We start from the raw sequence: 12480 nt of genomic DNA, 5'->3' as shown, positions 1-12480 counted from the left end.
AAAGAGAACGTGGAGCTTACTTGTAACTTCTCCTCCCCTTCACCCAAACTTTTCTTTGAGAAGCACAGCAAAAGAACAAGAGGCAATGGAAACAAGAAGCAACAAGAGATATTCCAGTTAGATGCAAGGAAAAAAATCTTCCAGGCGAGGATGGTTACCTTTTGAACCAAGTTGCCTGACCAAGCCATGGGACCTCCACCTACACAGATATCTGCAGCTCAACCAGATGAGTCCCCACACAACCTGATGTGGCTCCTGGTTTGAGCATAGCTTACTGGAACCATCTCCTGAAGCCTCTTCCAATCTAAGTATTTTTAAGCTCATACATTTTCTGATGGGGATTTGTGCTCCTTGTTCTGCCTTTCTGAACAGGAGACGAGTGCCTGTGCAGAACTACTCCGCTGAAACACATTCAGTTGTTAATCCAGTGTGGAGCACATAAATGCTTGTAAACCCATCACAGGCTCAAGCTCCTGGGACTGAGAAACCATGCAGAGACAAGTTCATCATATTATTTCATGGAATCATAGAATCATTTAGGCTGGAAAAGACCTTTATGATCATTGAGTCCAAGCGTTAACCCAGCACTGCTGAGACCACCACTAAAATGTTTGGGAGGCAGTTTTGTTTATCACACAGCCCTCACCCATCACCTGTCCTATGGACCAGGGCAGTGCTGGGATGGGACTCGTCAGAATGGGCTTTGTACCCTTTCCAGCTGATATCCTACTTCTTTCATGAATATATGTATCTGTATGTGTGGGAAGAGCTGGATTGTTGGGGTTTTGGGCCAGATTCCTAACTGTGAAGATAACAGTATACTGATACTGCCAAGGCAGCATTCACATCAGCTGAAACTCAGGCTGGCAGTGGATTTCTGCTTCTCACTCCTTCAAAATCATTCCTGGTAGGCTCTTCTCTGTGGGGTGGCTCTGCCAAGCTGTTACTTTTGCCCATATTTGCCTCTTCTTACCCTAAACTCCTGTAGCAATGGACATGAAGATCTGATTGAGCAGAGAAAGGATGGGATAGTAAATCAGTAGGTATTGCACAAGACTAAAAAAACCACCTACTCCCTGACATGAGCAGTTGACCCCTGGGTATAAATATGCCCTATGAAATAGAGGAACAGTAAAAAACAGTTTCCTTAATTATTTCCCTCCTTATGTGGGCTTATATACCTGATTATGGTGCTACTCCTGATTTCTGTTTTTATAGCTGCTTTGCTTCTATCCTTCAGGTTCGCTGGGGCAACTTTCCCAACACCACCTACTGTCATCTACTACATGAGATGCCCACAGCAGTACTGGCCTGAGAAAAATGCACATTTCAGACCCAGCAACTGGTTTCACTCCATACAGAAGAACATACAGAACATATACTCATAGAAGAACATACTTCAGGTGGTCTAGACAGATAACTGACTGCATCCCCCAAGACAGAAAAGAAAGCAGTGGTAACATAAGCAATTTTGAAGGCAAAGGGCAAATCTGTGGGGAGGTTTAACCTGGAGAGCAGCAAACAGGTACTTAACCTCAAAAGTATTTGATTTCAGGTGAATCAGAGGATATCTCCCATCTGTGTTGCATCAGTAGAGACAGGCCTGTCTCACAAAAGGCCTGTCTTTCTTTGAGCTCATCTGCTGCAAAGTAGGGAAAATTTCAAAAGCTCTCCCAAGCAATGGAAAATACCTAGTCTAGCCTCAGAGTTGGAGGACTAAAATAAGATGGGTAAACTGGCTAATTATATCAGGTCAAGTCTCATGACTGCACTCAAGCTGAAATTCCCCAATCATCCCCATTGTCTCAGCCATTAACTTGTACTTAAGTTTGAAATGAGCCAGCTGGCCCTTCAGACAGAAACCCATGAAAGTAAGGAGAAATGGAACCCGAGCTCCATCCACACCACAGAGGGAGCACAACCACTCTGAGCCATGCAGAGGTGTCTGGATACAACTGGCAACACTGAACAAGCAGACAGTAGTAGTTCTGTCAAGCTTGGCACTTAGAGCAAGCAAACTGAGGCTTTAGTGGTCATCTAGCCTGTTTCTTCTCTTCTCACTTTGTCTTTTGAGGACAGTGTTTTAGAAGCACCTATTCTTCCTCATTATCTGCATAATTTTTCGTGCCCAGCTGGAGGCTCCTCTAAGGACCCTGGTTTTGTAACAGAACATATCCAGTGTTTACTGAAAGTAAAGATCTTTATAAAAGTTATCACAAATGAGCAGTTGCCTTTGAAAACCCTGCCTGAGACAGTAAGCTCTCGAAATAAAAACAGCCCTTTACAGGGGGTGTATATACTTACCAACACAACACTGAACAGATCTAATCTCACATGACATTTTCAAGAAGCTGATGTAGAAAGACAACTATCATTTCAAAGCCAGAGATGTATTTCAGTTTTTGAATATCTGTGCTGTGTGATTTTTGTCTGAGAAAGGGACATATTTTACATTCATTTTAAACACATGTTAAATCAACTCAGCCTAGAGGTATTACCTATTTGCTGCATTTCCATAATTGAGGGATTCTGATAAAGAAAACAAGCATCTATTATCTTTCCTTAGTTTACTCTCCTGGAACTAATTTTATACTATATTTTTGAAGTCAGCACATTTCAAACACAGGATTATAATGAAAAATGCCTATTTCCAAACATTCTTCTACCATCTGTTCCTTGGAGTCTGTGAAAAACTGCACTCAGCTATATTTAGCAGTATTTTTCCTGTGCTAGAAACGCCATAGGTATCTCACTTCACGTGTCTCATGTCACTTGAGACATTATAATATACTGTATATTATTGTGGATTTGTTGCACCTTGCTATTAACTAGAGTTCATGGTTGAATGAGTGGGGTTGGGAGGGACCTTAAAGATCATCTAGTTCCAACTCCCCTGCCATGGGCAGGGAACTTTCCACTAGACCAGGTTACTCAGAGCCCCATCCAGCCTGGCCTTGGACACTGCCAAGGATGGGGCATCCACAACTTCTTTGGGCAACTTGTGCCAGTGCCTCACCACCCCTACAGTACAGAAGGTCTTCCTAAAACCAGTTTAAGGCTCCTTGTCTGGTCACACCCTTGTGGAAAGTCTCTCTCTAACCTCATTGCAGCCCCCTTTAAGGTAACGAAAGGTGCTATAAGGTCTCCCTGGAGCCTCTTCTTTTTCAGGCTGAACAGCCCCAGCTCAGCCTGTCTTCATGGGAAGGTGATTCAGCCCCATGATCAATTTAGTGATTCTGGACGCCACTGGACTCATTCCAACAGGTCCATGTTCTCGTACTGAGGACTCCACAGCTGGACACAGTACTCCAGATGTGTTCAGCACTGGGGCCCCCAACAGATACTATTACCATTGAAGAGTTTTGGACACTGATAAAAGAAAATGCCTGGCAGCCCATTCATAGATTTACCCTTTTCTTTATTGTGTATTTGTCCTAGGTTACAATGTAAGATGTGCCCAAAGTATGTATTCTATCACCATCTACGTGAGCTGTTGAAACTAGGTTGGGCAGTGTTTCCCTTGCCCCCTCCCTCCAGACTATCTTCTGTTAATGGCCCATCAATGCCCTGCTGCATGACTCATAGATAACTCCCTCCAGGAGCTATCTCTGTTGAAGGGGCAATCAAGGACCCACTGCAAGACTCATAGAATGATATCAGCCCATTGTGAGATGCTCTGCCCAGGGGGAGGAGCCAAGCATTCCCACCTGGATATAATCTGGGATTTGGGACAGCACAAGCAGCCTTACCCACTGGATTCCCAGGACAAGAGCTACCAGACCTTTCTACGGGATCACTGCTTCAACAATACCACTTCATCTGGACTGCTACCACCACAGTGCCAGGTTGTATTCTGACTCTGTCAGTGATCTTTTGTACTATTGCATGTGTTTTGTTTTATTTTACTTTTTTTTTCTCTCCTATTAAGTTGTTTTTTCTGACTTGGAGTCTCTCGCTGGTTTTGCTTTCAAGCCAGCACAGCACTGAATTATTATTAACACTGAGGAGTGAGAGGATGAGGTGTCTCTGCAAGGCTCACGGAAGTGTATGTAAAAAGGAAGTACCTTCTTGGGGAGCTACTGATCCCAATCAGTCACTATGGTGGAAGGAGAATTGGCAGTGGCTGGGAAGTGCTGCCATGGGGCAGCCTTGGCAGGGACAGGAACCATTTACCCATGTACTTTACAAATGAAATTGTACCTGCATTTGGTTTCACTCTATCACAAAGCCATCCCATTCCTGCTCTGGGTGGAGAACTGCTCAAAAGTATAGTTCTTTTAACCTGTAGGTAAACGCAGTTATTGCTGCACATCCTCATTACGTAACAGGTCGCTGATAACCCGAGTCAACAATGCCAGAGATCCAAGGTTACCTCAAACAATTGCATGCGTGGAGCCAGCTGGAGCCAGCACGGAGTGGGTGGCAAATCACCGCCCCCCAGCCCGCTCCATCCACCCACCCACCCCTCCTCTCATGGGAGCAGCTCTGGCTTGCACAGGCTGCAAGTCAAGCCCAGGGCTGAGCAGAGACAGTGCCACAGCCCAGAGCCTGTGTGTAACAGTGACACATTTCATCTAGGGACTGAATGCAACACCCAGCAGCCAAGAGAATACAGACATGTGGATGCTTTTTGATAAACCTGCCAATTTTGATACCCAACCAGTCATGTCTTGGTCTGACTTGCCTGATTTCCCTCCATTACTAAAAACTCGTAGCTGATACAGTCTTGAAGTGTAATTGTTGTTTGTCAAATGAAGTTGTCAGCATGGTAGAAAAATTCCAAAGGGGAGAGGAAGGAAGTCTCTTTTTACTTTGATTTTTTAATTTGGTTGCCAAGCAGGAAACCAAGATTTGGGTTTTGGAGTAACTTGACAGAAAAGGTGGGTCTGTGAGCACAACACCTAGATCATATAACACGATAATCCTAATCCAAAGCATTTGATATTCTTTAATGAGTCCATGCAAAATAACTATAAAACCCCAAAATACGTAGAATCAAATGTTGTCTTCCCATCACACCTACTTTTTAGGGGACAGTTAGGACATATTTGTCATTAACTATAAAACCCAACCATGAAACAAGACATTTTTTGTTGAAATGATCAGGGACATTGATGTACCATCAAAAGACTCCAAGAGCAGAGTCTTTAAAACAAACAGCAGCTGACATATTAATTGCTATTTCTCCAAGGACAAATTCAAGGTTTATTTTTCTTCTTCTGGACAACTTGCTCCCATAAGCAGGTACTCTTAATCCTCCTGGATAGAGTTTTAATATCACCATAAATACACTCCTGAATAAATATTCCTGCATGAGATCTAGAGAAAAGAATGACGCTACAAGCAATAAACTCCTTGGTGTTATTTATGCGTTGCTACACTGAGTGTCTCAGAGAAGGGCTTTGAGGGGGCAGTGGCACACAGCTTGGCTCAGCCCGCTTGGGCACGGTGCTGGGCAGGCGCTGCATGGAGGCCGTGATCTGCCCCGGCAAGTACGTGGGTATGTGGGATCCCGGCTCACTCCCAGGTGTGCTGTCCAGATCAATGCCACCTCTCATCTCAAGGAAGGCTTCAGAGTGCCTTCTAAAGGCAGTTTAGACAGGATGCTCAATTTTAAGACAGATGATGAACATTCAACAAGGTCAGCTGCCTCAAGAGATATCTCCCTTCTTGCCTGTGATGCTGGACTCTCCAGCCTGCATCAGGCAATTCTGAGATGAAACATTTCTGGGAGAATGGATGTTGTGGCAGATGCTCTCAGTAGGTAACCTTCTGAAAAGACAATTAGTCAGAGGTTATTGCAGCTGCTCTGTGGAACACAGTTGGTTCACACAGAATGGGTAGAAATGTAGTTGTCCAAAATGTGTTTTGCTAAGCTATTCAAAGCCATCAAATAGTCAGATTAGCCAAGAGTCTCTTTACACACAACCCCAGCTTTACCAAAGCAAATCTCTCAGCAACTTTACTGAGTTAAACAAAATAAGGACACATACTGATTCTGTGTACAGATTATTTATGCAGGAATTTTGGTTCTTTGCCCTTTTCTTCAGAAATCAGAGTTCTTGGTGCACAACTGTCTGAAGCGCTTGAGCTCACACTCTAGCCTTGTTTTGAAAAATATCTCAAAAGGCTTTTACATCTTCTGAACTTGATTTTACAGTGTAATCTGAAAACCTCAGGACTAAAATCTGTCCCAAGAAATTATGTCCTTTCTATGTCTGTGCCTAACCAGCTTGTGAAAATTTCCCAAGCTTAGAAGTTTGGTTCAAAAACCAGGAAAAATCCTAGGAGAGATTTTTTTTTCTTTCAAAGCGTTCATTCATCTCAACTCAAGATGCTTGATACATCCCACCACCCACCTGCTGCTGCAAACGTTCAAAGAAAACTGAAAAACACTTGCATTCAACAGATAAGGATGATATCCTTGAACTAACAAGCAGTTAAAATATTTTGAAAAATTATATGCAACTGCTTCCTTGATGCTAATGGGTTCTTTCAAAGAAGTCTCTTGATATACTGCATACTTACCTATCACTGTGAACAGTGAACTGGCTGTCCTGAAGCATTCTGCTCAAGAAACTCAAATTGTAGCACGCACAGATTTAAAGGAATGTGATGCTAAGGAGTTTGACAGTCTCATCTGGTGCTGTCTGAAACTGAAAATGCATATGAGATTGCTGACTTTATGCCTTGTCATGCACCTTTCTCACTGCCTGGTTGTAATCAGTTCTTGGTCTCCCAAGCTCTTCTGGGGTGCTCTGCAGGATGTGAAAAAGGTTGTCACTGATGAATGGCTTTCCCCACACTGTGGCTCTGTACAGCCATTTGCACTGCATTGTGACCCTTTGCATATCTATTGCTTTCACCTCGAGAGACTGGGTTTTAAAATGAAGCTCCAGGAACTGTACAAACTGAGTGAACTCAAAGAAGACATAGCCTTCGGTGGTATCTTCAGCATGCATGTAATGTGCTTAAGCGCACAGTCCCCACTGGTTTGGTGGCTGCTCTGATCACCACCTAGAACCTGTATTTGCATTTATTCTGCAGATTCTGCAGGACACTTTCAAGTCTACCCCACTCAGAAGCATGCAGCACCATTTGGGAATTATTCTGTGCATTGTAAGTTCTGTGCATTATATCATCCTATTACTTGCTTAGGATTCTCAATGAAATATGAATTAAGTTAAGAAACACAATCAGATGAAACTAAAAATTTCACTGGAAAATTTAAAGTATTATAGCAAAAGGGTTTGGAAACTCTCTGAAGCTACAACTCCCTCACTGGTTATGCAGAGCTTATGCCGGATTAATAAATGGAACAAACTATCCACCTTCAGGAAGATATTCACTGTGAGATTCCTTGAAATCAAAATTTCCATTCTGTGATTAACCAAGAAAAAAGGGAAATTATACCTACTAAAACCATCTAAAAGACTGCTCACATGCACACACATATTTACCACACAACAAAACAGAAATGCATCATGAAACCTACAAAACCAGTCCCCACCCCTTAGTTAGCTGAACAAGCAAATTTGTTTACTTTTTGCAGGAATTAATTAATATATACCTTTTACCTGTATTATCACATCACGTTATCACTGGTTTCTCCAGAACCCCTGCACTGCTCTGAGCACCAAACAGACAGAACGTAGACAAAGAGCATTTTGATACCATTTGGTACTTGCTTTATTCTTACAAGTTCAGCGTGTGCCCCACCAAATCATTTAATGCACAATGTCCAACCTTCATCTGGAAAATAATTATTGCTATTCTCACGGACACAGTGTCTAAACATGTAATCAAAAAAGGCCTTAATTTCAAAATACCTCAGTGAGACGACATGGCCTTATTTTTCAGCTCCTAGTTAAGCACAAATAGAGTTACAAGGCTGATGCTGTCTGTCCAGCTCCCATCTCCAGCAACAAGTGCTTCAAGCTGTCAGAGCCATGTTGGGCTCCTGAGGAAAGGAGGTTTGAGGAAGCTTCTGGAATACATACTCCAGAATGCCAACGATGCCTTCTCCTAATCTGGCCCAAAGTCTGATTTTTATCTCAAAATTGTACTTTACTGATTGTCATCTGAAAGTGAATTTGCTGGGCCATCAATGTTAACAATCCATCATAGCGCTCCACAGCCACCGGGGTGTATAGGAAAAAAAGCAGCCATTATTTTAGCTCATCAATCTGATTGTGACCAAGTCTTCCCAGACATCCTCAGAAAGGTCTACACAACAATTAGCATGTTGCATATACCGCTACTGTTTTAAGAATAAAATCAAATAGAAGGCCCCTGGACCACTTCTCCCAGTGCAGGACCAAGCTCAGGGAGAGCTGCAGTGAGGGCAGGTCCTATCCAAGGCAGGGCTCCTGTTCCACCCCACAACTGATGCTGTGTCAAGGCAGCAAAGTGGGCTCACCCTCTGCACATCGGGCTTCATGTCACTGTCTAAACAGCTGGAAAGTGAATTACAGTGATCAAAATGAGTTACCAGATCTGAAGAGTCCCCATGGTGATTACTAAGACCGTATCTGGATGTATTCCTAAAGGAGACCTTAAATACCAATAATGTTGCCTTGGCAGAAGGGCTTGATAAACAAAGGATGGGTAGTTTGCATCAGAGTTCTTAAGTCATGCATGAAGTCTAAGTACTGAAATTATGTGGGCTGTATTGACCACAGAGACAAGCAAAGAAGTCAGTAATGAAAACCTGACAAGAATGAAACAAAGAAAGCCAGTGTTCAGAATGCATGAGCTAATCAGTCATTCAGGGTTTTGGGGAGTTCCTGCTCAGCACAGGGATTCTCTGACTGGTTGCAAATTGTGCTTTACTCTGATTTGCCTGTTTCCTAACATTTTAATTTGGAGGCTATCCAAAGCACCTGCATATTCTTCTGTCTCTTTTTGAATCCTGCACATGTTCCTGAAAAGATGACTGCACAGAAATGTATACAAATGGTGACAGACCACACCATATGCTGTGGAGGTGATGCTGTCTGCGGTTGCTGCCATCCCAAACAAAATGCTGTGTAATCTCTCCCTTTGCCCAAGTTTGGTAAGTGGTATCAACCATGTCCTGTGGGACAGTTTACAGGACCTGCTGGAATTCTCCACATTGCCCCATTTGCCTCCAAGTCCAGTTTTTCTTCCCAAGAAACCAAGGTCCAGGATGATGATGCTCTCCCCATCCTCACCATCCTGTGCCATCGCTGGCCAGGCTGGGCATCCAGCACCCAGGGCTGGGACACGCTCTCAGGTGCTGTAGCAGAGGCATACCCAGTGTAAATCAAGGATGGGACCAATGTAGTTTGTGCTAGAAAATAATTCAATACCAGGTAGAAATTGACCTTTAAAAGTCAGATGGAAGGGCACTGCTACATTTTGAAGAGAAGGGTTTGGGGCTAAATGTCATATCAGGAAAAAGACTTCCATTCATCATTTCCTTACTTGCAGAACATAACAGTATGGACTGATGGATGAAAGAAAGTGAAATATGCAGCAGAGCAGCATCTCAGTGGGCAAGGCGAAGGCCTGATCTGCCATATCATAGATCACTAGATTTCCCTTTGCTGTCTAGTTAAATAAATACATAATTGTTCTGCACAAACTGGAACAGCATTAAAAAAAAAGACATACACCATATCTCTCTCCCACCTGGAAGCTTTTCTTAAAGGTTAGAGATGTAAATAAATAAAGCTTGTGTGGATTTCTGAGATAATTCACTTTAATTTTTGCAGATAGCCTGATTAAAGCCAGCTGGGTATTTCCACGCATAACTGCAGACTTGAATCCCAGATAAATACGAAACACAGACAGGAGTGGGATCGGAGAATCCATCCCTGCTTGTGCAGAGCTATGAGAAGCAATTTGCTGTGCAGAGCACCAGCTCACTTGGCTCTGTAGTTTGTGCTGTGGCTGAACAGACTCATTTCACCCATCCTAGACAAGGAACCAGCCTACACTGTTATCTGGGCTTCTTCCACAAGCAGTGGAGAAAGACAGGGCCCTTCGAAGAGTGACCCACCTACCTACCTGTCATATTGGATAAACAAGTCCTTGGCAGCTCCTCTCTTCTCTGATTACCAAGGAAGCTGACTGAGGAGCTCAGAGCAGTTATCCACCAATTAAATGGCAAACAAGGGGTGACAGGAATTGCAACTTCATGCTTAATTTGATTGTTACAATTTCCAATTAGCATGTAAAGTGTAGGTACCACAATGATCAGGATTAGCATGTTTAATGCTTACATTTCTACTGATATCAAGAATGTTACAGATTCCAGTGAGGGATAAGAGACCTAAATTCCTTTGAGGCCTTGGATATTGGAATTTGACAAGGAAATTACACACCAAATAATCTTCTTAAAAATTCATACACATAACTGAGATAATGAGATGTTTTCTGCAAAAAATCCACATAGTACTAAAGTTTTGTAGAGGAATTATTTACTCAGCACTGTTGGTATAATTTTGTAGCTGGATAGCTTATTGTGCCTGTGCTGCCAAATTGTTTTGATTTGCTACTGATTTCTTTTCATTTCCACTTGGAATATATGAACAAATGAAAAGAAATTCACACAGGTAAATAAAATTTAAGTAAAAAACATAGTGGTTTGTTTTTTATTAAATACATTTAATATTTTAGCTGTGGTAGGAAATCAGGTTGGTAAGAACTTGTAACTGGAAAAGTTCTACCATTTTATCTCAGGCCAAACAGTTTATCACAATTCATGTACAGACAAACTTTCATGCCTCAAAAATCAGGGAAAAATATGTAATGGGCTGTGGTAGCTCTCCCCCAGTGCCAGAACAGTAAGCATCCTAATTAAATTTTTGCTTCAAGGAAGGAAGAAAGGAAGGAAGGATTTCTACCACTGGAGCATAAAACAGATTTTGGCTAGAAAGAAGATGGACAAGATATTCAAAAACCCCCAAGTAATTTGCACACCAAAGTCTCATTAAAGTCAACAAGACTTTGATTTCCAAGTTACTTGTGAAAATTTTCTCTGATGATGCCTACGAGTCTTTCAATATTTATCTTAAACAAGTGCTGACACATCATTCAAAAGCAGATCTGGGGTAGCAACAAGTTTTGGTAACCCCCCAAGACATTTCTAAAGCCTCACCCACAAGAGACACAAAACTTCTGGCATGTCCATATGTCTGGAATTTTCAGTTTGCATCATGCATTTGTCTATTTAGGATAATTAAGGGCATGCCTCTGTGAACACAGTACTGCCAGGGAACGGGCGTCTGGACGTGCAGCAGAACAGATGCTCTGCTGTAAGCGCCCGTGTGCTCTCGCCCCGTGGCAAACACAGCATACTGCCAAGCACTGCCAGCGAAGAGAGGAGCAAGCAACACGTGCTCAGCACTCACACTCCACCTTCCATGGCCTCACTGTCACCTGGCTCAGATAGCCACACTGTCAGATTTGTTTTACAAGCCCAGCCACCATCACACACGGCCAAGAATAAACACACCCAGGACATCTTTTGCTAAGCCATTTTTAAACTTGTCCTCCACCACCTCCAACACCCTCTTCAAGGATTTTGTATTTGATGCTCATCCCTACTTAGGCTGGACCAGGCTTGGGGGAAACATGAAGAAAGAGATGCTGGGACTGGCTGGCTAAGAGGTTAGCTAGGAGGATCCATGCCCTAGGTTCCTGAAGAGCCAGGATTTAAACATTGTACACAAAAAATGTCTAAATGGATATAAAATAGCAAGCTGTGATGTTGCAGAGACGGCAAACCTGAGCAGCAGCCTTATCAGAAAAGCAGTGCAAGATGTTCAGGAATAGCCAGTCTGTTTGCTGTACTAATGAAAAGGCTTTTTCTGGAAAAGTCACAGATTTGAGAATTCTGGAGTTTGGCCCTGAAGGGTATGGGAACTGGTAGAGCTGTAAATGTGTTAAAAATCAACTTTTTAATTACATTATCATTCAACTTCTACTTTCCATTCTGAGAATTCAAAGAGAAATGATCTCACCTCAGCAGGGTGTAACTACAACATGCTGCTGCAGCTCAGGTCTCCCTGTTTTTTCCAGTTTTCTCTGGTTAGAGAATCCCATGAGATTACTGTATCTGTGGCCTTAATGGAGCATCCTGGAGACATCTCTGTGTTCACTGGGCACCGCCTGCCAACAAGAACTTTTGTCTAACCTCTGGGCCCAGATTCCAAATGAGAAATTCATTCTAATGTCTCAGGAAATTACATCTTCTGACAGAGATGAAAGGCATTTCTTCATTGCTTCTGACTATTGTTCATTGCTATTACACAGACTAGGCCACTCCAGTAAGCAGTTCTAAATCCACTGCTATAAATACACCCCAGATTTTCCTCTTGCAGATACTAACAGCTTTATGTAGAAAGAAAGAAAGAAAGAAAGAAAGAAAGAAAGAAAGAAAGAAAGAAAGAAAGAAAGAAAGAAAGAAAGAAAGAAAGAAAAAGCTTTTAAGAAAGCCTTTTTGCTACTGAT

At 42.6% G+C, this 12480-nt stretch overlaps 1 protein-coding gene across 3 annotated transcripts in view; it reads right to left on the bottom strand.

Annotated features, from left to right (window-relative positions):
• The window catches only part of SAMD12 (sterile alpha motif domain containing 12), a 169383-nt gene that overhangs the window by 1590 nt on the left and 155313 nt on the right, over positions 1-12480 (bottom strand). The window lies entirely within an intron of this gene.

The sequence above is a fragment of the Hirundo rustica genome, chromosome 1 (genome assembly GCF_015227805.2).
Source record: "Hirundo rustica isolate bHirRus1 chromosome 1, bHirRus1.pri.v3, whole genome shotgun sequence".
NCBI classification, from domain to species: Eukaryota; Metazoa; Chordata; class Aves; order Passeriformes; family Hirundinidae; genus Hirundo; species Hirundo rustica.
The sequence above is the reverse complement of the archived record's forward strand: the minus strand, read 5'-3'. Positions and strand labels throughout refer to the sequence as shown.